General features: G+C 39.2%; 1 protein-coding gene and 1 pseudogene across 1 annotated transcript in view; both read left to right on the plus strand.

Moving 5' to 3' along the window:
• The window catches only part of LOC139751156 (coiled-coil domain-containing protein 22 homolog), a 314,331-nt pseudogene that overhangs the window by 239,241 nt on the left and 50,082 nt on the right, over nt 1–25,008 (plus strand).
• Nucleotides 1–25,008, plus strand: part of LOC139751613 (coiled-coil domain-containing protein 22-like) — a 338,143-nt gene that overhangs the window by 141,935 nt on the left and 171,200 nt on the right. The gene's annotated exons all lie outside the window — the stretch shown is intronic.

Raw genomic sequence — 25,008 nt, forward strand, 5'->3', positions numbered from 1 at the left:
GTTTTGGTTGAGGTGGTGTACAAAGTTAGAGGGTCAGGGAGAATGATTTGGTAAAGAGAGAAGAGGTAATGGAAGCTTTGCCTAAGATGAAAGCCGGCAAGGTGGCGGGATTGGATGGTATTGCTGTGGAATTTATTAAAAAAGGGGGTGACTATGTTGTTGACTGGTTGGTGAGGAATTTCAGTATATGTACGGTTCATGGTGAAGTGCCTGAGGATTGGCGGAATGCATGCTTAGTGCCAGTGTACAAAGGCAAAGGGGATAAAGGTGAGTGTTCAAATTACTGAGGTATAAGTTTGTTGAGTATTCCTGGGAAATTGTATGGGTAGTTATTGATTGAGAGGGTGAAGGCATGAACAGAACATCAGATTGGGGAAGAGCAGTGTGGTTTCAGAAGTGTTAGAGGATGTGTGGATCAGGTGTTTGCTTTGAAGAATGTATTTGAGAAATACTTAGAAAAAAAAAATGGATTTGTATGTAGCATTTATGGATCTGGAGAAGGCATATGATAGAGTTGATAGAGATGCTCTGTGGAAGATATTAATAGTAAATGGTGTGGGGGGCAAGTTGTTAGAAGCAGTGAAATGTTTTTATCGAGGATGTAAGGCAGGAAGAGTAGGAAGAGATGAAAGTGATTGGTTCTCAGTGAATGTTGGTTTGCGGCAGGGGTGCATGATGTCTCTGTGGTTGTTTAACTTGTTTATGGATGTGGTTGTTAGGGAGGTGAATGCAAGACTTTTGGAGAGAGGGGCAAGTATGCAATCTCTTATGGATGAGAGGGCTTGGGAAGTGAGTCAGGTATTGTTTGTTGATGATACAGCGCTGATGGCTGATTCGGATGAGAAGCTGTAGAAGGTGGTGACTGAGTGTGGTAAAGTGTGTGAAAGAAGAAAGCTGAGAGTAAATGTGAATAAGAGCAAGGTTATTAGGTATAGTAGGGTTGAGGGACAAGTCAATCGGGAGGTAAGTCTGAATGGAGAAAAACTGGAGGAAGTGAAGTGGTTTATATATCTGGGAGTGGATTTAGCAGCAGATGGAACCATGGAAGCGGAAGTGAGTCACTGGGTGGGGGAGGGAGTGAAAGTTCTGGGAGCATTCAAAAAGGCGTGGAAGGCAAGAACATTATCTCAGAAAACAAAAATGGGTAAGTTTGAAGGAATAGTGGTTCCAACAATGTTATATGGTTTCGAGGCGTGGGTTATAGATAGGGTTGTGTGGAGGAGGGTGGATGTGTTGGAAATGAGATGCTTGAGGACAATATGTGGTGTGAGGTGGTTTGATCGAATAAGTAATGAAAGGGTAAGCGAGATATGTGGTAATAAAAAGAGTGTGGTTGAGAGAGAGCAGAAGAGAATGTATTGAAATGGTTGGCTATATGGAGAGAATGAGTGAGGAAAGATTGACAAAGAGGATATATGTGTCAGAGGTGGAGGGAACGAGGAGTGGGAGACCCAATTGGAGGTGGAAGGATGGAGTGAAAAAGATTTTGAGCGATCGGGGCCTGAACATACAGGAGGGTGAAAAGCATGCAAGGAATAGAGTGAATTGGAACGATATGATGTACCGGGGTCGATGTGCGGTCAATGGATTGAACTAGGGCATGTGAAGCGTCTAGGGTAAACCAAGGAAAGTTTTTTGAGGCCTGGATATGGAAAGGGAGCTGTGGTTTTGGTGCATTATACATGACAGCTAGAGACTGAGTGTGAATGAATGTGGCCTTTGTTGTGTTTTCCTAGTGCTACCTCACACATGTGCAGGGGTAGCGGGTTGTCATTTCATGTGTAGTGGGATGGCAATGGGAATGAATAAATGCAGCAAGTATGAATTGTGTACATGTGTTTATATGTATATGTCTGTGTATGTATATATATGTATACATTGAAATGTATAGGTATGTATATGTGCATGTGTGGACGTGTATGTACATACATGTGTATGTTGGAAAGGATCACAATTTTGCTCATGATCAAGTATATTCCTAAGAGTTCACGAGACACAAGAGAGAAATATAACAGTCTGTTCATTTACAACGGAGAGATGTAGCTAGGACATCATTTGGTAAACACTATTGTCCAAGACAGACAACGATGGTATCATAAACTCATCATTTTATAAATTTTATCAACAATAAAGTTATCTAATTTATATAAACCATCACTGATATTAAGATTATAATGCTTTGTGTATTTAATAATAGAAGATTGTTTTATATTTCTCGTGGTAATAGAGGTAGAGTTAATAACTGAGATGGCATTACTTCAGTCAATACAATGATCATAGTTTTTAACGCGATTAAACAAGGCATTTGATTCTTGTCTCGTTCTTATACTACATTTATGTTGCTTAAGTCTAACAGAAAGATCCTTACCAGTCTGCCAGTCTTCCCAACATAAAACTTATCACAATTTCTACATGGCACTTTATAGATGCACCCAGGAGAATTTTCTGGTGAATTCCTGATTTATATATTCTTTATAGTATTATTGTTGCTGAAGGCTACATTTACATTAAATGATTTAAGCAACTTGGTAAGTAAAGTAAAATTATTATTTAAAGGGAGAACTAAAAGATACTTGGTGTTAATGGGAGGTTTGGGCTCAACTCTCTAAAATGATTTCTTTGCTGCTTAAGGGATTTATCAATGAAAGATCTAGGGAACCTTATTTTAGATCCAGTAGAATATATCTTCTTAAACTCATCATCAATATACTCTAGAGTGCAAATATGTAATGCCCTAAGGAATATAGATTGAAATGATAATTTAACTCTGTCATGTTGAGATGAGTAATAATGGAAATATGAGCATACATTGGTAGGTTTTCTGTATATGCTAAACTTGTTTCCTTGCCTATGGATCATGCAATATAAAAATGGTAACATACCATTATTTTCATTTTCTACAGTAAATTTGATGGAAAGTACTAAATTGTTAAGTAAGGGGAGAAATATTTGTAAATTTTCATTTGTTGGCCAAACACAAAGAACATCATCTACATACCTAAACCAAATTGCATTAGGAGGTAAGATATCCTTTAGTAATTTTGTTTCAAAAAATTTTATATAAAGATTACTTAGTACAGGTGAAAGAGCCTGTGAACTTGTGCTTGTGCTTGCTCATCTGTTCTGTTTCTGTTTAGAAACCAAAGCTTTTCCTCATCCTTGGAAGCATGCATTGATACATCTCATTCTTGAGAAGGGTGACCGTTCTGACCCATCAAACTATTGTCCTATTGCTTTGATATCTACCATTCCCAAGGTCTTAGAATCCCTCCTCAACTCCCATATCCTTAAACACCTCAAGAATTACAGATTTCTCCCTGATCACCACTATGGCTTCCATAACATGAGATCCACTGTTAATGTTCTTTCTTATCTTATTAAGGTCTGGTCATTATCCCTGAAAGATTTTGGTGAGTAATGTGTTGTTACCCGTGACATATCTGTGGTTTTTGACAGGGTTTGGGATTAAGGCCTCATTTCTTAGCTCCCTTCTTTTGGCTTCCCTCCCTCACTTTTTTCCTTAATATTTAGCTTCCTTCCTGGCTGATATATCTTTCTGGTTCTTGATGGATCAAGCCTCTCCTCTTTTTTCCATCAACAGTGGTGTCCTTCAAGGTTCTGTCCTGTCCCTACGCTTTTTCTCACTTTTTCCAGTGATTTCCTCTCCTCTTAAATAATCCAATGCACTCATATGCTGACAACTCAAACACTGCATTCATCCACATCCTTCAATTCTGCTCCCTCTTCTCTCGCTCGATCTGCTTCTCGTCTTGACACAGCTTCCTCAGTAAACCCAGACCTTGACAGGATATCTCAGTGGGGGTAGAAAATTTCTTCTCAAGTTCAATGCCTCCAAGATCCAGTTTCTACCTCTGTCTGTATCCATAGCTCCACACAACTCTTGTCACTCCTTTAACAGTTCTGTAATTCCACTTCTTGACTCAGTGAACATACTTGGTACTACTGTAACATCCACTCTTTCTTGGAAATCCCACATTACAGGAATAGCTAAGTCTGCCTCTAAGAAACTGGATGTCCTCGTTTAGATGTTGAAACTTCTCTTCTGACCATTTGCTCCATATATACAAGGGATTGATTTGTCGAAAGTGATCCGCCATATAAACTGTCCCAAGCTAACTTCCAGACTTGACCCCCTTGCTTTGCACTGCAGTGTTGGCTCACTTTCCCTCTTCTATGGGTATTACTTTGATTTTTGCTCCTGAGAGCTGCTGCTTTTGTGCCCACAGCATTAGCTAGACCATGCAATACTCAGCAAGCTGCTGTATCACATGATTATTGTGTGGCCATCAGCAACTCAAGGAGGGTCCGTTTTGATAACTGCTTCTTTCCCTACATGTCGAAGCTTTGGAACTCTCTACTTTTTCATGTCTTTCCCAATAACTGTGTCCTGGCATTCGAAAGACAGATTTTTAATTTTCTCAGAAATTCATGAATACTTTCCCTTGTCCTTTCTTTTTCTGTTTAATAATTTTCTTTATATTTCAGTTAGGGCCCAGCCTTGATGTGGACTTTTGTCTGTGATTGGAGTCTTAAACATGAAAATAAAAACAAGGAATAGTCTGAGGGACTTGGTTGTGGATGTTGTTGGATGAGGCTGTTTGTTTTTTCTTGATGCTATCTGGGTATGACAGAACTACTTTGGTAAAAAAAATCTCTGTTTATGTTGTTCCTTTGTCCTTATCATATTTCTCAGTAATAACATATTTTTTCAGATCTGCATACACCAAGCGAATAATTGATATCAGTGCCAAGGTTCGTAAACAAAAACAAGAGATTGATCGTGTGCTTGCTGATACTCGAACTATTCAGAAGGAAATAAACATATTATCTGGCAAGCTGGAGAGAACCTTTACGGTTGTTGAGGGAACTGCTTATAAGGTGAATATTTTTGTTTTTTATGAGCTAATTGTGTTAGCATCTTGATTTCTCATTTAAAGCTGGGTTTGAATACAGGAAAAGAAAGCAAGATTATAGATGCCAGAAGTCTGGCAACAACACATTCAGCACATCAAAGTGAGACAAAGGCTTGGAATGCTAGAATAGCTGGCAAAGTGAGAGTGAATATCAGTCACTTCATTGAGTTTCCTGGTTTAAAAGAGTTAACAACCTGGAGGTTGAGAAGATATGAAGATTTAGAATTGAGAAGGGAATAGCTGATCAGGGAAATGAGGATGAGGGGAGAGGAATGTAGGGACATGGATGAAGAAAGAATGCCAGGATGCATGCCATAAAACACCACAGGTCCGTACCTGTGTTGATTTTAGTCTCAGTAAAGCCCCTTGAATATATCTGGTATTATTTCTCAACAACTTCGTTTGACTTCCTGGATGGGAAAAAACACCATAGGTCCGTACCTGTGTCGATTTTAGTGTGAGAAAACGACCCTTAATAACCCTAGTGTTATATCTGAAGTCCTTCATTTCACTGCTTGGATGGCAAAAAACACCACAGGTCCGTATCTGTGTCGATTTTGGGCTTAGAAAAGCACCCTGAATCACTTTGGTATTTTATCTCAACAACTTCATTTTAACGCCTTGATGCCAAAAAACACCACTGGTCAGTACCTATATTGATTTTATCGTCAAAAAACCGCCCTGAATATCTCTGGTGTTTTATCTGAACTACATCATTTCACTGCCTGGATGGGAAAAAACACCACAGGTCTGTACCTGTGTCGATTTTAGGTTTAGAAAAGAACCCAAAATCAATCTAATGTTTCATCAGAACTTTATTTGATTGTCTGGATGTCATAAAACACCACAGGTCCATACCTGTGTGTATTTTAGTCTTAGAAAAGCACCCTAAATCAATCTAGTATTTTATGTCAACAACTTCATTTGACCGCCTGGATGCCAAAAAACACCACAGGTCCATACCTGTGATGATTTTTAGTCTGAGAAAAGAACCCTGAATCATTCGATGTTTTATTTCAGCTACTTAATTTGACTACCTGAATGGCAAAAAACACCACAGGTCCGTATCTGTGTGGATTTTAGGCTCAGAAAAGCACCCTGAATCACTCTGGTATTTTATCTGAAGAACTTCATTTTACCACCTTGATGCCACAAACACCACAGGTCCGTACCTGTGTCAATCATATTCTCAGTAAAGCCCCCTGAATTAATCTGGTATTATTTCTCAACAAATTCGTTTGACTGCATGGATGGGAAAAAACACCACAGGTCCGTCCGTACCTGTGTCGATTTTAGTGTGAGAAAAGGACCCTTAATAACTCTAGTGTTATATCTGAACTCCTTCATTTCACTGCCTGGGTGGCAAAAAACACCACAGGTCCATACCTGTGTCGATTTTAGTCTCAGAAAAGCCCCCTGAATCATTGTGGTATTTATTCTCAACTACTTTATTTGTATGCCTGGATGCCATAAAACACCACAGGTGTGGTGTCGATTTTAGTCTTTAGAAAAGCACCCTTAGTCAATCTGATGTTTTATCTCAGTATTTTTGTTTTACCACCTGAATGCCAAAAAGCACCACAGGTCTGTACCTGTGTCGATTTTACACTTAGAGAAGCACCCTGAATCACTTCGGTATTTTATCTCAACAACTTCATTTTACTGCCTTGATACCAAAAAACACCACAGGTCCGTACCTGTGTTGATTTTATTGTCAGAAAACCATTCTGAATCTCTCTGGTATTTTATCTGAACTGCTTCATTTCACTGTCTGGATGGGGAAAAAACACCACATGTCCATACCTGTGTCAATTTTAGGTTTAAAAATGCACCCAAAATCAATCTGATGTTTTGTCACAGGAACTTTGTTTGATTGCCTGGATGCCATAAAACACCACAGGTCCATACCTGTGTGTATTTTAGTTTATCTGAACAACTTCATTTTACCACCTTGATGGCACAAACACCACAGGTCCGTACCTGTGTCGATTATAGTCTCAGTAAAGCCCCCTGAATTAATCTGGTATTATTTCTCAACAACTTCGTTTGGCTGCCTGGATGGAAAAAAACACCACAGGTCCATACCTGTGTCGATTTTAGTGTGAGAAAAGGACCCTTAATAACTCCAGTGTTATATCTGAACTCCTTCATTTCACTGCCTGGGTGGCATGAAACACCACAGGTCCGTACCTTTGTCGATTTTAGTCTCAGAAAAGCGCCCTGAATCTTTCTGGTATTTTATCTCAACTACTTGATTTGACTGCCTGGATGCAATAAAACACCACAGGTCCGTACCTGTGTTGATTTTAGAATTAGAAAAGCACCCTAAATCAATCTGATATTTTATCTCACCATTTTTGTTTTACTGCCTGAATGCCAAAAAGAAAGGTCCATACCTGTGTCAATTTTAGGCTTAGAAAAGCACCCAGAATCACTTTTTGTATTTTATCTCAAGAACTTCATTTTACTGCCTTGATACCAAAAAACACCACAGGTCCGTACCTGTGTTGATTTTAGGTTTAGAAAAGCACCCAAAATCAATCTGATGCTTTATCACAGGATCTGTGTTTGATTGCCTGGATACCATAAAACACCACAGGTCCGTACCTTTGTGTATTTTAGTCTTAGAAAAGCACCCAAAATCAATTTCGTATTGTATGTCAACAAATTCATTTGACTGCCTGGATGCCAAAAAACACCACAGGTCCGTACCTGTGTTGATATTTAGTGTGAGAAAAGCACCCTGAATCACTCTTGATATTTTATTTCAACTACTTCATTTGAGTCTTTGGATGGCAAAAAATGCCACAGGTCCGTACCTGTGTGGATTTTAGGCTCAAAAAAGCACCCTGAATCGTTCTGTTATTTTATGTGAACAACTTCATTTTACCCCCTAGATGTCAAAAACACCACAGGTCCATACCTGTGTCGATTTTAGTGTAAGAAAAGGACCCTTAATCACTCTAGTGTTATATCTAAACATCTTCATTTCACTGCCTGGGTGGCAAAAAACACCATAGATCCATACCTTTGTCGATTTTAGTCTCAGAAAAGTGCCCTGAATGATTGTGGTATTTATTCTCAACTAATTTATTTGATTGCCTGGATGCCATAAAACACCACAGGTCTGTACCTGTGTGTATTTTAGTCCTAGAAAAGCACCCTAAATCAATCTGGTATTTTATGTCAACAACTTCATTTGACCGCCTGGATGTGAAAAACCACCACAGGTCCATACCTGTGATTATTTTTAGTCTGAGAAAAGAACCCTGAATCACTCGATATTTTATTTCAACTTCTTCATTTGACTACCTGAATGGCAAAAAACACCACAGGTCCGTACCTGTGTGGATTTTAGGCTCAGAAAAGCACCCTGAATCACTCTGGTATTTTATCTGAAGAACTCCATTTTACCACCTTGATGCCACAAACACCACAGGTCCGTACCTGTGTTGATTATAGTCTCAGTAAAGCCCCATGAATTAATCTGGTATTATTTCTCAACAACTTCGTTTGACTGCCTTGATGGGAAAAAACACCACAGGTCCGTACCTGTGTCGATTTTAGTGTGAGAAAAGGACCCTTAATAACTAGTGTTATATCTGAACTCCTTCATTTCACTGCCTGGGCGGTAAAAAACACCACAAGTCCCTACCTGTGTCGATTTTAGTCTCAGAAAAGCGCCCTGAATGATTGTGGTATTTATTCTCAACTAATTTATTTGATTGCCTGGTTCCATAAAACACCACAGGTCCGTACCTGTGTCAGTTTTAGTCTTAGAAAAGCACCCTAAATCAATCCGATATTTTATCTCAGCATTTTTGTTTTACCGCCTGAATGCCAAAAGCACCACAGGTCCGTACCTGTGTCGATTTTAGACTTAGAAAAGCACCCTGAATCACTTTGGTATTTTATCTCAGCAACTTCATTTTACCGCCTTGATGCCAAAAAAACACCACAGGTCCGTACCTGTGTTGATTTTATTATCAGAAAAGCACCCTGAATCTCTCTTGTATTTTATCTGAACTACTTCATTTCACTGCATGGATGGGAAAAAACACCACAGGTCCGTACCTGTGTCGATTTTAGGTTTAGAAAAGCACCCAAAATCAATCTGTGCTTTATCACAGGAACTTTGTTTGATTGCCTGGATACCATAAAACACCACAGGTCCATACCTTTGTGTATCTTAGTCTTAGAAAAGCACCCAAAATCAATTTGGTATTGTATGTCAACAAATTCATTTGACTGCCTGGATGCCAAAAAACAGCACAGGTCCATACCTTTGTTGATTTTTAGTGTGAGAAAAGCACCCTGAATCACTCTTGATAATGTATTTCAACTACTTCATTTGAGTCTTTGGATGGCAAAAAGCACCACAGGTCCGTACCTGTGTCAATTTTAGACTTAGAAAAGCACCCTGAATCACTTTGGTACTTTGTCTCAACAACTTCATTTTACTGCCTTGATGCGAAAAAACACGACAGGTCCGTACCTGTGTCGATTTTATTGTCAGAAAAGCACTCTGAATATATCTTGTATTTTATCTGAACTACTTCATTTCACTGCCTGGATGGGAAAAAGCACCACAGGTCCGTCCGTACCTGTGTCGATTTTAAGTTTAGAGAAGCACCCAAAATCAATATGATGCTTTATCACAGGAACTTTGTTTGATTGCCTGGATACCATAAAACACCACAGGCCCGTAACTTTGTGTATTTTAGTCTTAGAAATGCACACAAAATCAATTTGGTATTGTATGTTAACAAATTCATTTGACTGCCTGGATGCCAAAAAACAGCACAGGTCCGTACCTGTGTGGATTTTTAGTGTGAGAAAAGCACCCTGAATCACTCTTGATATTTTATTTCAACTACTTCATTTGAGTCTTTGGATGGCAAAAAATGCCACCTGTGTGGATTTTAGGCTCAGAAAAGCACCCTGAATCAGTCTGGTATTTTATGTGAACAGCTTCATTTTACCACCTTGATGTCTCAAACACCACAGGTCCGTACCTGTGTCGATTTTAGTGTGAGAAAAGGACCCTTAATCACTCTAGTGTTATATCTGAACTCCTTCATATCACTGCCTGGGTGGCAAAAAACACCATAGATCCGTATATGTGTCTATTTTAGTCTCAGAAAAGCACCCTGAATTATTATGGTATTTATTCTCAACTAATTTATTTGATTGCCTGGATGCCATAAAACACCACAGGTCTGTACCTGTGTCAATTTTAGTCTTAGAAAAGCACCCTAAATCAATCTGATATTTTATCTCAGCATTTTTGTTTTACCGCCTGAATGCCAAAAAGCACGACAGGTCCATACCTGTGTCAATTTTTTGACTTAGAAAAGCACCCTGAATCACTTTGGTATTTTATCTCAACAACTTCATTTTACCGCCTTGATGCACAAAAACACCACAGGTCCGTACCTGTGTGTATTTTAGTCTTAGAAAAGCACCCTAAATCAATCTGATATTATATGTCAACAACTTCATTTGACCGCCTGGATGCTGAAAAACACTACAGGTCCGTACAATTTTTAGTCTGAGAAAAGAACCCTGAATCACTCAATATTTTATCTCGGCTACTTCATTTGACTACCTGAATGTCAAAAAACATCACAGGTCTGTACCTCTATGGATTTTAGGCTCAGAAAAGTACCCTGAAACACACTGGTATTTTATCTGAACAACTTCATTTTACCACCATGATGCAACTAACACCACAGGTCCTTATCTGTGTTGATTATACTCTCAGTAAAGCCCCCTGAATTAATCTGTTATTATATCTCAAGAACTTCGTTTGACTGCCTGGATGGGAAAAAAACACCACAGGTCCATACATGTGTCGATTTTAGTGTGAGAAAAGGACCCTTAATAACTCTAGTGTTATATCTCAACTCCTTCATTTCACTGCCTGGGTGGCAAAAAACACCACAGGTCCGCCATACCTGTGTCGATTTTAATCTCAGAAAAGTGCCCTGAATCATTCTGGTATTTTATCTCAACTACTTTAATTGACTGCCTGGATGCCATAAAACACCACAGGTCCGTACCTGTGTCGATTTTAGTCTTAGAAAAGCACCCTAAATCAATCTGATATTTTATCTAGGCATTTTTGTTTTACCGCCTGAATTCCAAAAAGCACCAAAGGTCCGTACCTGTGTCGTTTTTACTATGAGAAAAGGACCCTTAATAACTCTAGTGTGCTATCTGAAATCTTTCATTTCACTGCCTGTGTGGCAAAAAACACCACAGGTCCATACCTGTGTCTATTTTAGTCTTAGAAAAGCACCCTAAATCAATCTGATATTTTATCTAAGCATTTTTGATTTACCACCTGAATGCCAAAAAACACCAAAGGTCCGTACCTGTGTCAATTTTAGTCTTAGAAAAGCACCCTGAATCACTTTTGTATTTCATCTCAACAACTTCATTTTACCACTTTGATGCCAAAAAACACCACAGGTCCGTACCTGTATGTATTTTAGTCTTAGAAAAGCACCCTAAATCAATCTGATATTTTATGTCAAGAACTTCATTTGATGGCCAGAATGCCAAAAAACATCTGTGTCGGTTTTAGTGTGAGAAAAGGACCCTTAATAACTCTAGTGTGCTATCTGAAATCTTTCATTTCACTGCCGGTGTGGCAAAAAACACCACAGGTCCGTACCTGTGTCGATTTTAGTCTCAGAAAAGCTCCCAGAATCATTTTAGTATTTTATCTCAACTACTTTATTTCACTGCGTGGATGCCATAAAACAGCACAGGTCCCCACCTGTATCGATTTTAGTCTTAGAAAAGCACCCTAAATCAATCTGATATTTTATCTAAGCATTTTTGTTTTACCGCCTGAATGCCAAAAAGCATCAAAGGTACCTGTGTCAATTTTAGGCTTAGAAAAGCACCCTGAATCACTTTTGTATTTTATCTCAACAACTTCATTTTACCGCTTTGATGCCAAAAAACACCACAGGTCCGTACCTGTGTCGATTTTAGTCATAGAAAAGCACCCTATATCAATGTGATATTTTATCTAAGCATTTTTGTTTTACCACCTGAATGCCAAAAAACACCAAAGGTCCGTACCTGTGTCAATTTTAGGCTTAGAAAAGCACCGTGAATCACTTTTGTATTTTATCTCAACAACTTCATTTTACCGCTTTGATGCCAAAAAACACCACAGGTCCGTACCTGTGTCGATTTTAGTGTCAGAAACCCACCCTGAATCTGTCTGGTATTTTATCTGAACTACTTCATTTCACTGCCTGGATGGGAAAAAACACCAAAGGTCCGTACCTGTGTCAATTTTAGTCTTAGAAAAGCACCCTGAATCACTTTGGTATTTTATCTCAACAACTTCATTTTACCACTTTGATGCCAAAAAACACCACAGGTCTGTACCTGTGTGTATTTTAGTCTTAGAAAAGCACCCTAAATCAATCTGATATTTTATGTCAAGAACTTCATTTGACCGCCAGGATGCCAAAAAACACCACAGGTCCGTACCTGTGTCAGTTTTAGTGTGAGAAAAGGACCCTTAATAACTCTAGTGTAATATCTGAAATCCTTCATTTCACTGCCTGTGTGGCAAAAAACACCACAGGTCCGTACCTGTGTCGAATTTAGTCTCAGAAAAGCGCCCAGAATCATTTTGGTATTTTATCTCAACTACTTTATTTGACTGTCTGGATGCCATAAAACACCACAGGTCCATACCTGTGTCGAGTTTAGTGTCAGAAACCCACCCTGAATCTCTCTGGTATTTTATCTGAACTTTTTCTTTTCACTGCCTGGATGGGATAAAACACCAAAGGTCCTTACCTGTGTCAATTTTAGTGTTAGAAAAGCACCCTGAATCACTTAGGTATTTTATCTCAACAACTTCATTTTACCACTTTGATGCCAAAAAGCACCACAGGTCCGTACCTGTGTGTATTTTAGTCTTAGAAACGCAACCTAAATCAATCTGATGTTGTATGTCAACAACTTCAATTGACCGCCAGGATTCCAAAAAACACCACAGGTCCATACCTGTGTTGGTTTTAGTGTGAGAAAAGGACCCTTGATAACTGTAGTGTAATATCTGAAATCCTTCATTTCACTGCCTGTGTGGCAAAAAACACCACAGGTCCGTACCTGTGTCGATTTTAGTCTCATAAAAGCGCCCAGAATCATTTTGGTATTTTATCTCAAGTACTTTATTTGACTGCCTATATGCCATAAAACACCACAGGTCCGTACCTGTGTTGATTTTAGTGTCAGAAACCCACCCTGAATCTCTCTGTTATTTTATCTGAACTACCTTATTTCACTGCCTGGATGGGAAAAAACACCAAAGGTCCATACCTGTGTCAATTTTAGTCTTAGAAAAGCACCCTGAATCACTATGGTATTTCATCTCAACAACTTCATTTTACCACTTTGATGCCAAAAAACACCACAGGTCCGTACCTGTGTGTATTTTAGTCTTAGAAAAGCACCCTAAATCAATCTGATATTTTATGTCAAGAACTTCATTTGACAGCCAGGATGCCAAAAAACACCAAATATCCGTACCTGTGTCAGTTTTAGTGTGAGAAAAGGACCCTTAATAACTCTAGTGTGCTATCTGAAATCCTTCATTTCACTGCCTGTGTGGCAAAAAACACCACAGGTCCGTACCTGTGTCAATTTTAGTCTCAGAAAAGCGCCCAGAATCATTTTGGTAGTTTATCTCAACTACTTTATTTCACTGCGCGGATGCTATAAAACAGCACAGGTCACCACCTGTGTCGATTTTAGTCTTAGAAAAGAACCCTAAATCAATCTGATATTATATCTAAACATTTTTGTTTTACCACCTGAATGCCAAAAAACACCAAAGGTCCGTACCTGTGTCAATTTTAGGCTTAGAAAAGCACCGTGAATCACTTTTGTATTTTATCTCAACAACTTCATTTTACCGCTTTGATGCCAAAAAATACCACAGGTCCGTCCGTACCTGTGTCAGTTTTAGTGTGAGAAAAGGACCTTTTATAACTGTAGTGTTGTATCTGAAATCCTTCAATTCACTGCCTGTGTGGCAAAAAGCACCACAGGTCCGTACCTGTGTCGATTTTAGTCTCAGAAAAGCGCCCAGAATCATTTTGTTATTTTATCTCAACTACGTTATTTGACTGTCTGGATGCCATAAAACACCAACTGTCCGTACCTGTGTCGATTTTAGTGTCAGAAACCCACCCTGAATCTCTCTGGTATTTTATCTTAACTACTTCATATCATTGCCTGGATGGGATAAAAGACCAAAGGTCCGTACCTGTGTCAATTTTAGTGTTAGAAAAGCACCCTGAATCACTTTGGTATTTTATCTCAACTTCATTTTACACCTTTGATGCCAAAAAACACCACAGGTACACCTGTGTGTATTTTAGTCTTAGAAAAGCACCCTAAATCAATCTGGTATTTTATATCAAGAACTTCATTTGACTGCCAGGATGCCAAAAAACACCACAGGTCCGTACCTGTGTCGGTGTTAGTGTGAGAAAAGGACCCTTAAAAACTCAAATGTCGTATCTGAAATCCTTCATTTCACTGCCTGTGTGCCAAAAATCACCACAGGTCCGTACCTGTGTCGATTTTAGTCTCAGAAAAGCGCCCAGAATCATTTTGGTATTTTATCTCAACTACTTTATTTGACTGCCTAGATGCCATAAAACTCCACAGGTCGATACCTGTGTCGATTTTAGTGGCAGAAACCCACCCTGAATCTCTCTGGTATTTTATCTGAAGTACTTCATTTCACTGCCTGGATGGGATAAAACACCAAAGGTCCGTACCTGTGTCAATTTTAGTGTTAGAAAAGCACCCTGAATCACTTTGGTATTTTATCTCAACAACTTCATTTTACCACTTTGATGCCAAAAAACACCACAGGTCCGTACCTGTGTGTATTTTAGTCTTAGAAAAGCACCCTAAATGAATCTGATATTTTATGTCAAGAACTTCATTTGACAGCCAGGATGCTAAAAAACACCAAATGTCCGTACCTGTGTCGGTTTTAGTGTGAGAAAAGGACCCTTAATAACTCTAGTGTGCTATCTGAAATCCTTCATTTCACTGCCTGTGTGGCAAAAAACACCACAGGTCCGTACCTGTGTCGATTTTAGTCTCAGAAAAGTGCCCAGAATCATTTTGGTATTTTATCTCAATTACTTTATTTCACTGCGCGGATGCCATAAAACAGCACAGGTCACCACCTGTGTCGATTTTAGTCTTAGAAAAGAACCCTAAATCAATCTGATATTATATCTAAGCATTTTTGTTTTACCGCCTGAATGCCAAAAAGCATCAAAGGTCCGTACCTGTGTCAATTTTAGGCTTAGAAAAGCACCCTGAATCACTTTTGTATTTTATCTCAACAACTTCATTTTACCCCTTTGATGCCAAAAAACACCACAGGTCCGTATCTTTGTCGATTTTAGTCTTAGAAAAGCACCCTAAATCAATGTGATATTTTATCTAAGCATTTTTGTTTTACCACCTGAATGCCAAAAAACACCAAAGGTCCGAACCTGTGTCAATTTTAGGCTTAGAAAAGCACCGTGAATCACTTTTGTATTTTATCTCAACAACTTCATTTTATCGCTTTGATGCCAAAAAACACCACAGGTCCGTCCGTACCTGTGTCAGTTTTAGTGTGAGAAAAGGACCTTTTATAACTGTAGTGTTGTATCTGAAATCCTTCAGTTCACTGCCTGTGTGGCAAAAAGCACCACAGGTCCGTACCTGTGTCGATTTTAGTCTCAGAAAAGCGCCCAGAATCATTTTGTTATTTTATCTCAACTACTTTATTTGACTGTCTGGATGCCATAAAACACCACATGTCCGTACCTGTGTCGATTTTAGTGTCAGAAACCCACCCTGAATCTCTCTGGTATTTTATCTGAACTACTTCATTTCATTGCCTGGATGGGATAAAACACCAAAGGTCCGTACCTGTGTCAATTTTAGTGTTAGAAAAGCACCCTGAATCACTTTGGTATTTTATCTCAACAACTTCATTTTACACCTTTGATGCCAAAAAACACCACAGGTCCGTACCTGTGTGTATTTTAGTCTTAGAAAAGCACCCTAAATCAATCTGATATTTTATATCAAGAACTTCATTTCACTGCCAGGATGCCAAAAAACACCACAGGTCCGTACCTGTGTCGGTGTTAGTGTGAGAAAAGGACCCTGAAAAACTCAAATGTCGTATCTGAAATCCTTCATTTCACTGCCTGTGTGCCAAAAATCACCACAGGTCCGTACCTGTGTCGATTTTAGTCTCAGAAAAGCGCCCAGAATCATTTTGGTATTTTATCTCAACTACTTTATTTGACTGCCTAGATGCCATAAAACTCCACAGGTCGATACCTGTGTCGATTTTAGTGGCAGAAACCCACCCTGAATCTCTCTGGTATTTTATCTGAAGTACTTCATTTCACTGCCTGGATGGGAAAAAACACCAAAGGTATGCACGTGTGTCAATTTTAGTCTTAGAAAAGCACCCTGAATCACTTTTGTATTTTCTCTCAACAACTTCATTTTACCACTTTGATGCCAAAAAACACCATAGGTCCGTACGTGTGTGTATTTTAGTCTTAGAAAAGCACCCTAAATCAATCTGATATTTTATATCAAGAACTTCATTTGACCGCCAGGATGCCAAAAAACACCACAGGTCTGTACCTGTGTCAGTTTTAGTGTGAGAAAAGGACCCTTAATAACTCTAGTGTGCTATCTGAAATCCTTCATTTCACTGCCTGTGTGGCAAAAAACACCACAGGTCTGTACCTGTGTCGATTTTAGACTCAGAAAAGTGCCCAGAATCATTTTGGTATTTTATCTCAGCTACTTTATTTGACTGCCTAGTTGCCATAAAACACCACAGGTCCGTACCTGTGTCGATTTTAGTGTGAGAAACCCACCCTGAATCTCTCTGGTATTTTATCTGAACTACCTCATTTCACTGCCTGGATGGGAAAAAACACCAAAGGTCCGTACCTGTGTCAATTTTAGTGTTAGAAAAGCACCCTGAATCACTTTGGTATTTTATGTCAACAACTTCATTTTACCACTTTGATGCCAAAAAACACCACAGGTCCGTACCTGTGTGTATTTTAGTCTTAGAAAAGCACCCTAAATCAATCTGATATTTTATGTCAACAACTTCATTTGACCGCCAGGATGCCAAAAAACACCACAGGTCCGTACCTGTGTCAGTTTTAGTGCGATAAAAGGACCATTAATAACTCTAGTGTAATATCTGAAATCCTTCATTTCACTGCCTGTGTTATAAAAAACACCACAGGTCCGTACCTGTGTCGATTTTAGTCTCAGAAAAGCACCCAGGATCATTTTGGTATTTTATCTCAAGTACTTTATTTGACTGCCTGGATGCCATAAAACACCACAGGTCCGTACCTGTGTCGATTTTAGTGTCAGAAACCCACCCTGAATCTCTCTGGTATTTTATCTGAACTACCTCATTTCACTGCCTGGATGGGAAAAAACACCAAAGGTCCGTACCTGTGTCATTTTTAGGCTTAGAAAATCACCCTGAATCACTTTTGTATTTTATCTCAACAACTTCATTTTACCACTTTGATGCCAAAAAACACCACAGGTCCGTACCTGTGTGTATTTTAGTCTTAGAAAAGCACCCTAAATCAATGTGATATTTTATGTCAAGAACTTCATTTGACCACCAGGATGCCAAAAAACACCACAGGTCCGTACCTGTGTCAGTTTTAGTTGAGAAAAGGACCCTTAATAACTCTAGTGTATTATCTGAAATCCTTCATTTCACTGCCTGTGTGCCAAAAAACACCACAGGTCCGTACCTGTGTCGATTTTAGTCTCAGAAAAGCGCCCAGAATCATTTTGGTATTTTATCTCAACTACTTTATTTGACTGCCTGGATGCCATAAAACACCACAGGTCCGTACCTGTGTCGATTTTAGTGTCAGAAACCCACCCTGAATCTCTCTGGTATTTTATCTGAACTACCTCATTTCACTGCCTGGATGGGAAAAAACACCAAAGGTCCGTACCTGTGTCAATTTTAGTCTTAGAAAAGCACCCTGAATCACTTTGGTATTTTATCTCAACAACTTCATTTTACCACTTTGATGCCAAAAAACACCACAGGTCCGTACCTGTGTGTATTTTAGTCTTAGAAAAGCACTCTAAATCAATGTGATATTTTATGTCAAGAACTTCATTTGACCGCCAGGATGCCAAAAAACACTACAGGTCCGTACCTGTGTTGGTGTTAGTGTGAGAAAAGGACCCTTAATAACTCTAGTGTGGTATCTGAAATCCTTCATTTCACTGCCTGTGTGGCAAAAAACACCACAGGTCCGTACCTGTGTCGATTTTAGTCTCAGAAAAGTGCCCAGAATCATTTTGGTATTTTATCTCAACTACTTTATTTGACTGCCCGGATGCCATAAAGCAGCACAGGTCCGTACCTGTGTCAATTTTAGTCTTAGAAAAGCACCCTAAATCAATCTGATATTTTATCTAAGCATTTTTGTTTTACTGCCTGAATGCCAAAAAGCATCAAAGGTCTGTACCTGTGTCAATTTTAGGCTTAGAAAATCACCCTGAATCACTTTTGTATTTTATCTCAACAACTTCATTTTACCGCTTTGATGCCAAAAAACACCACAGATCCGTACCTGTGTCGATTTTAGTCTTAGAAAAGCACCCTAAATCAATGTGATATTTTATCTAAGCATTTTTGTTTTACTGCCTGAATGCCAAAAAGCATCAAAGGTCTGTACCTGTGTCAATTTTAGGCTTAGAAAATCACCCTGAATCACTTTTGTATTTTATCTCAACAACTTCATTTTACTGTTTTGATGCCAAAAAACACCACAGGTCCGTAGCTGTGTCGTTTTTAGTCTTAGAAAAGCACCCTAAATCAATATGATATTTTATCTAAGCATTTTTGTTTTACCACCTGAATGCCAAAAAACACCAAAGGTCCGTACCTGTGTCAATTTTAGGCTTAGAAAAGCACCGTGAATCACTTTTGTATTTTATCTCAACAACTTCATTTTACCGCTTTGATGCCAAAAAACACCACAGGTCCGTACCTGTGTCAGGTTTAGTGTGAGAAAAGGACCTTTTATAACTGTAGTGTGGTATCTGAAATCCTTCAATTCACTGCCTGTGTGGCAAAAAGCACCACAGGTCCGTACCTGTGTCGATTTTAGTCTCAGAAAAGCGCCCAGAATCATTTTGGTATTTTATCTCAACTACTTTATTTGACTGTCTGGATGCCATAAAACACCACATGTCCGTACCTGTGTCGATTTTAGTGTCAGAAACCCACCCTGAATCTCTCTGGTATTTGATCTGAACTACTTCATTTCATTGCCTGGATGGGATAAAACACCAAAGGTCCGTAACTCTGTCAATTTTAGTGTTAGAAAAGCACCCTGAATCACTTTGGTAAAATGAAGTTGTTCAACTTCATTTTACCACTTTGATGCCAAAAAACACCACAGGTCCGTACCTGTGTGTATTTTAATCTTAGGAAAGCACCCTAAATCAATGTGATATTTTATATCAAGAACTTCATTTGACTGCCAGGATGCCAAAAAACACCACAGGTCCGTACCTGTGTCGGTGTTAGTGTGAGAAAAGGACCCTTAATAACTGAAATGTCGTATCTGAAATCCTTCATTTCACTGCCTGTGTGCCAAAAAGCACCACAGGTCCGTACCTGTGTCGATTTTAGTCTCAGAAAAGCGCCCAGAATCATTTTGGTATTTTATCTCAACTACTTTATTTGACTGCCTAGATGCCATAAAACTCCACAGGTCCGCACCTGTGTCGATTTTAGTGGCAGAAACCCACCCTGAATCTCTCTGGTATTTTATCTGAAGTACTTCATTTCACTGCCTGGATGGGAAAAAACACCAAAGGTCCGTCCCTGTGTCAATTTTAGTCTTAGAAAAGCACCCTGAATCACTTTTGTATTTTATCTCAACAACTTCATTTTACCACTTTGATGCCAAAAAACACCATAGGTCCGTACGTGTGTGTATTTTAGTCTTAGAAAAGCACCCTAAATCAATCTGATATTTTATGTCAAGAACTTCATTTGACCGCCAGGATGCCAAAAAACACCATAGGTCCATACCTGTGTCAGTTTTAGTGTGAGAAAAGGACCCTTAATAACTCTAGTGTGCTATCTGAAATCCTTCATTTCACTGCCTGTGTGGCAAAAAACACCACAGGTCCGTACCTGTGTCGATTTTAGTCTCAGAAAAGCGCCCAGAATCATTTTGGTATTTTATCTCAACTACTTTATTTGACTGCCTGGATGCCATAAAACACCACAGGTCCGTACCTGTGTCGATTTTAGTGTCAGAAACCCACCCTGAATCTCTCTGGTATTTTATCTGAACTACCTCATTTCACTGCCTGGATGGGAAAAAACACCAAAGGTCCGTACCTGTGTCAATTTTAGTCTTAGAAAAGCACCCTGAATCACTTTGGTATTTTATCTCAACAACTTCATTTTACCACTTTGATGCCAAAAAACACCACAGGTCCGTACCTGTGTGTATTTTAGTCTTAGAAAAGCACCCTAAATCAATCTGATATTTTATGTCAACAACTTCATTTGACCGCCAGGATGCCAAAAAACACCACAGGTCCGTACCTGTGTCAGTTTTAGTGCGATAAAAGGACCATTAATAACTCTAGTGTAATATCTGAAATCCTTCATTTCACTGCCTGTGTTATAGAAAACACCACAGGTCTGTCCCTGTGTCGATTTTAGTCTCAGAGAAGCACCCAGAATCATTTTGGTATTTTATCTCGAGTACTTTATTTGACTGCCTGGATGCCATAAAACACCACAGTTCCGTATCTGTGTCGATTTTAGTGTCAGAAACCCACCCTGAATCTCTCTGGTATTTTATCTGAACTACCTCATTTCACTGCCTGGATGTGAAAAAACACCAAAGGTCCATACCTGTGTCATTTTTAGGCTTAGAAAATCACCCTGAATCACTTTTGAATTTTATCTCAACAACTTCATTTTACCGCTTTGATGCCAAAAAACACCACAGGTCCGTACCTGTGTCAGTTTTAGTGTGAGAAAAGGACCCTTTATAACTAGTGTGGTATCTGAAATCCTTCAATTCACTGCCTGTGTGGCAAAAAGCACCACAGGTCCGTACCTGTGTCGATTTTAGTCTCAGAAAAGCGCCCAGAATCATTTCGGTATTTTATCTCAACTACTTTATTTGACTGTCTGGATGCCATAAAACACCACATGTCCGTACCTGTGTCGATTTTAGTGTCAGAAACCCACCCTGAATCTCTCTGGTATTTTATCTGAACTACTTCATTTCATTGCCTGGATGGGATAAAACACCAAAGGTCCGTACCTGTGTCAATTTTAGTGTTAGAAAAGCACCCTGAATCACTTTGGTATTTTATCTCAACAACTTCATTTTACCACTTTGATGCCAAAAAACACCACAGGTCCGTACCTGTGTGTATTTTAATCTTAGGAAAGCACCCTAAATCAATGTGATATTTTATATCAAAAACTTCATTTGACTGCCAGGATGCCAAAAAACACCACAGGTCCGTACCTGTGTCGGTGTTAGTGTGAGAAAAGGACCCTTAATAACTGAAATGTCGTATCTGAAATCCTTCATTTCACTGCCTGTGTGCCAAAAAGCACCACAGGTCCGTACCTGTGTCGATTTTAGTCTCAGAAAAGCGCCCAGAATCATTTTGGTATTTTATCTCAACTACTTTATTTGACTGCCTGGATGCCATAAAACACCACAGGTCCGTACCTGTGTCGATTTTAGTGTCAGAAACCCACCCTGAATCTCTCTGGTATTTTATCTGAAGTACTTCATTTCACTGCCTGGATGGGAAAAAACACCAAAGGTCCGTACCTGTGTCAATTTTAGTCTTAGAAAAGCACCCTGAATCACTTTTGTATTTTATCTCAACAACTTCATTTTACCACTTTGATGCCAAAAAACACCACAGGTCCGTACCTGTGTGTATTTTAGTCTTAGAAAAGCACCCTAAATCAATCTGATATTTTATGTCAAGAACTTCATTTGACCGCCAGGATGCCAAAAAACACCACAGATCCGTACCTGTGTCGGTTTTAGTGTGAGAAAAGGACCCTTAATAACTCTAGTGTGCTATCTGAAATCCTTCATTTCACTGCCTGTGTGGCAAAAAACACCACAGGTCCGTACCTGTGTCGATTTTAGTCTCAGAAAAGCGCCCAGAATCATTTTGGTATTTTATCTCAACTACTTTATTTGACTGCCCGGATGCCATAAAACAGCACAGGTCCGTACCTGTGTCAATTTTAGTCTTAGAAAAGCACCCTAAATCAATCTGATATTTTATCTAAGCATTTTTGTTTTACTGCCTGAATGCCAAAAAGCATCAAAGGTCTGTACCTGTGTCAATTTTAGGCTTAGAAAATCACCCTGAATCACTTTTGTATTTTATCTCAACAACTTCATTTTACCGCTTTGATGCCAAAAAACACCACAGGTCCGTACCTGTGTCGTTTTTAGTCTTAGAAAAGCAACCTAAATCAATGTGATATTTTATCTAAGCATTTTTGTTTTACTGCCTGAATGCCAAAAAGCATCAAAGGTCTGTACCTGTGTCAATTTTAGGCTTAGAAAAGCACCCTGAATCACTTTTGTATTTTATCTCAACAACTTCATTTGACCGCCAGGATGCCAAAAAACACCACAGGTCCGTACCTGTGTCAGTTTTAGTGTCGAGAAAAGGACCCTTAATAACTCTAGTGTAATATCTGAAATCCTTCATTTCACTGCCTGTGTGGCAAAAAACACCACAGGTCCGTACCTGTGTCGATTTTAGTCTCAGAAAAGCGCCAGAATCATTTTGGTATTTTATCTCAAGTACTTTATTTGACTGCCTGGATGCCATAAAACACCACAGGTCCGTAACTGTGTCGATTTTAGTGTCAGAAACCCACCCTGAATCTCTCTGGTATTTTATCTGAACTACCTCATTTCACTGCCTGGATGGGAAAAAACACCAAAGGTCCGTACCTGTGTCAATTTTAGTCTTAGAAAAGCACCCTGAATCACTTTGGTATTTTATCTCAACAACTTCATTTTACCACTTTGATGCCAAAAAACACCACAGGTCCGTACCTGTGTGTATTTTAGTCTTAGAAAAGCACCCTCAATCAATCTGATATTTTTTGTCAAGAACTTCATTTGACCGCCAGGATGCCAAAAAACACCACAGATCCGTACCTGTGTCGTTTTAGTGTGAGAAAAGGACCCTTAATAACTCTAGTGTGCTATCTGAAATCCTTCATTTCACTGCCTGTGTGGCAAAAAACACCACAGGTCCGTACCTGTGTCGATTTTAGTCTCAGAAAAGCGCCCAGAATCATTTTGGTATTTTATCTCAACTACTTTATTTGACTGCCTGGATGCCATAAAACAGCACAGGTCCGTACCTGTGTCGATTTTAGTGTTAGAAAACCACCCTGAATCTATCTGATATTTTATCTGAACTACCTTCTTTTCACTGCCTGATGGCAAAAAGCACCAAAGGTCCGTACCTGTGTCAATTTTAGGCTTAGAAAAGCACCCTGAATCACTTTGGTATTTTATCTCAACAACTTCATTTTACCACTTTGATGCCAAAAAACACCACAGGTCCGTACCTGTGTGTATTTTAGTCTTAGAAAAGCACCCTAAATCAATCTGATATTTTATGTCAAGAACTTCATTTGACCGCCAGGATGCCAAAAAACACCACAGGTCCGTACCTGTGTCAGTTTTAGTGTGAGAAAAGGACCCTTAATAACTCTAGTGTAATATCTGAAATCCTTCATTTCACTGCCTGTGTGGCAAAAAACACCACAGGTCCGTACCTGTGTCGATTTTAGTCTCAGAAAAGCGCCCAGAATCATTTTGGTATTTTATCTCAACTACTTTATTTGACTGCCTGGATGCCATAAAACACCACAGGTCCGTACCTGTGTCGATTTTAGTGTCAGAAACCCACCCTGAATCTCTCTGGTATTTTATCTGAACTACCTCATTTCACTGCCTGGATGGGAAAAAACACCAAAGGTCCGTACCTGTGTCAATTTTAGTCTTAGAAAAGCACCCTGAATCACTTTGGTATTTTATCTCAACAACTTCATTTTACCACTTTGATGCCAAAAAACACCACAGGTCCGTACCTGTGTGTATTTTAGTCTTAGAAAAGCACCCTAAATCAATCTGATATTTTATGTCAAGAACTTCATTTGACCGCCAGGATGCCAAAAAACACCACAGGTCCGTACCTGTGTCAGTTTTAGTGTGAGAAAAGGACCCTTAATAACTCTAGTGTGATATCTGAAATCCTTCATTTCACTGCCTGTGTGGCAAAAAACACCACAGGTCCGTACCTGTGTCGATTTTAGTCTCAGAAAAGCGCCCAGAATCATTTTGGTATTTTATCTCAAGTACTTTATTTGACTGCCTGGATGCCATAAAACACCACAGGTCCGTACCTGTGTCGATTTTAGTGTCAGAAACCCACCCTGAATCTCTCTGGTATTTTATCTGAAATACCTCATTTCACTGCCTGGATGGGAAAAAACACCAAAGGTCCGTACCTGTGTCAATTTTAGTCTTAGAAAAGCACCCTGAATCACTTTGATATTTCATCTCAACAACTTCATTTTACCACTTTGATGCCAAAAAACACCACAGGTCCGTACCTGTGTGTATTTTAGTCTTAGAAAAGCACCCTAAATCAATCTGATATTTTATGTCAAGAACTTCATTTGACCGCCAGGATGCCAAAAAACACCACAGGTCCGTACCTGTGTCAGTTTTAGTGCGAGAAAAGGACCCTTAATAACTCTAGTGTAATATCTGAAATCCTTCATTTCACTGCCTGTGTGGCAAAAAACACCACAGGTCCGTACCTGTGTCGATTTTAGTCTCAGAAAAGCGCCCAGAATCATTTTGGTATTTTATCTCAAGTACTT

Source organism: Panulirus ornatus, chromosome 11, assembly GCF_036320965.1.
Source record: "Panulirus ornatus isolate Po-2019 chromosome 11, ASM3632096v1, whole genome shotgun sequence".
NCBI classification, from domain to species: domain Eukaryota; kingdom Metazoa; phylum Arthropoda; class Malacostraca; order Decapoda; family Palinuridae; genus Panulirus; species Panulirus ornatus.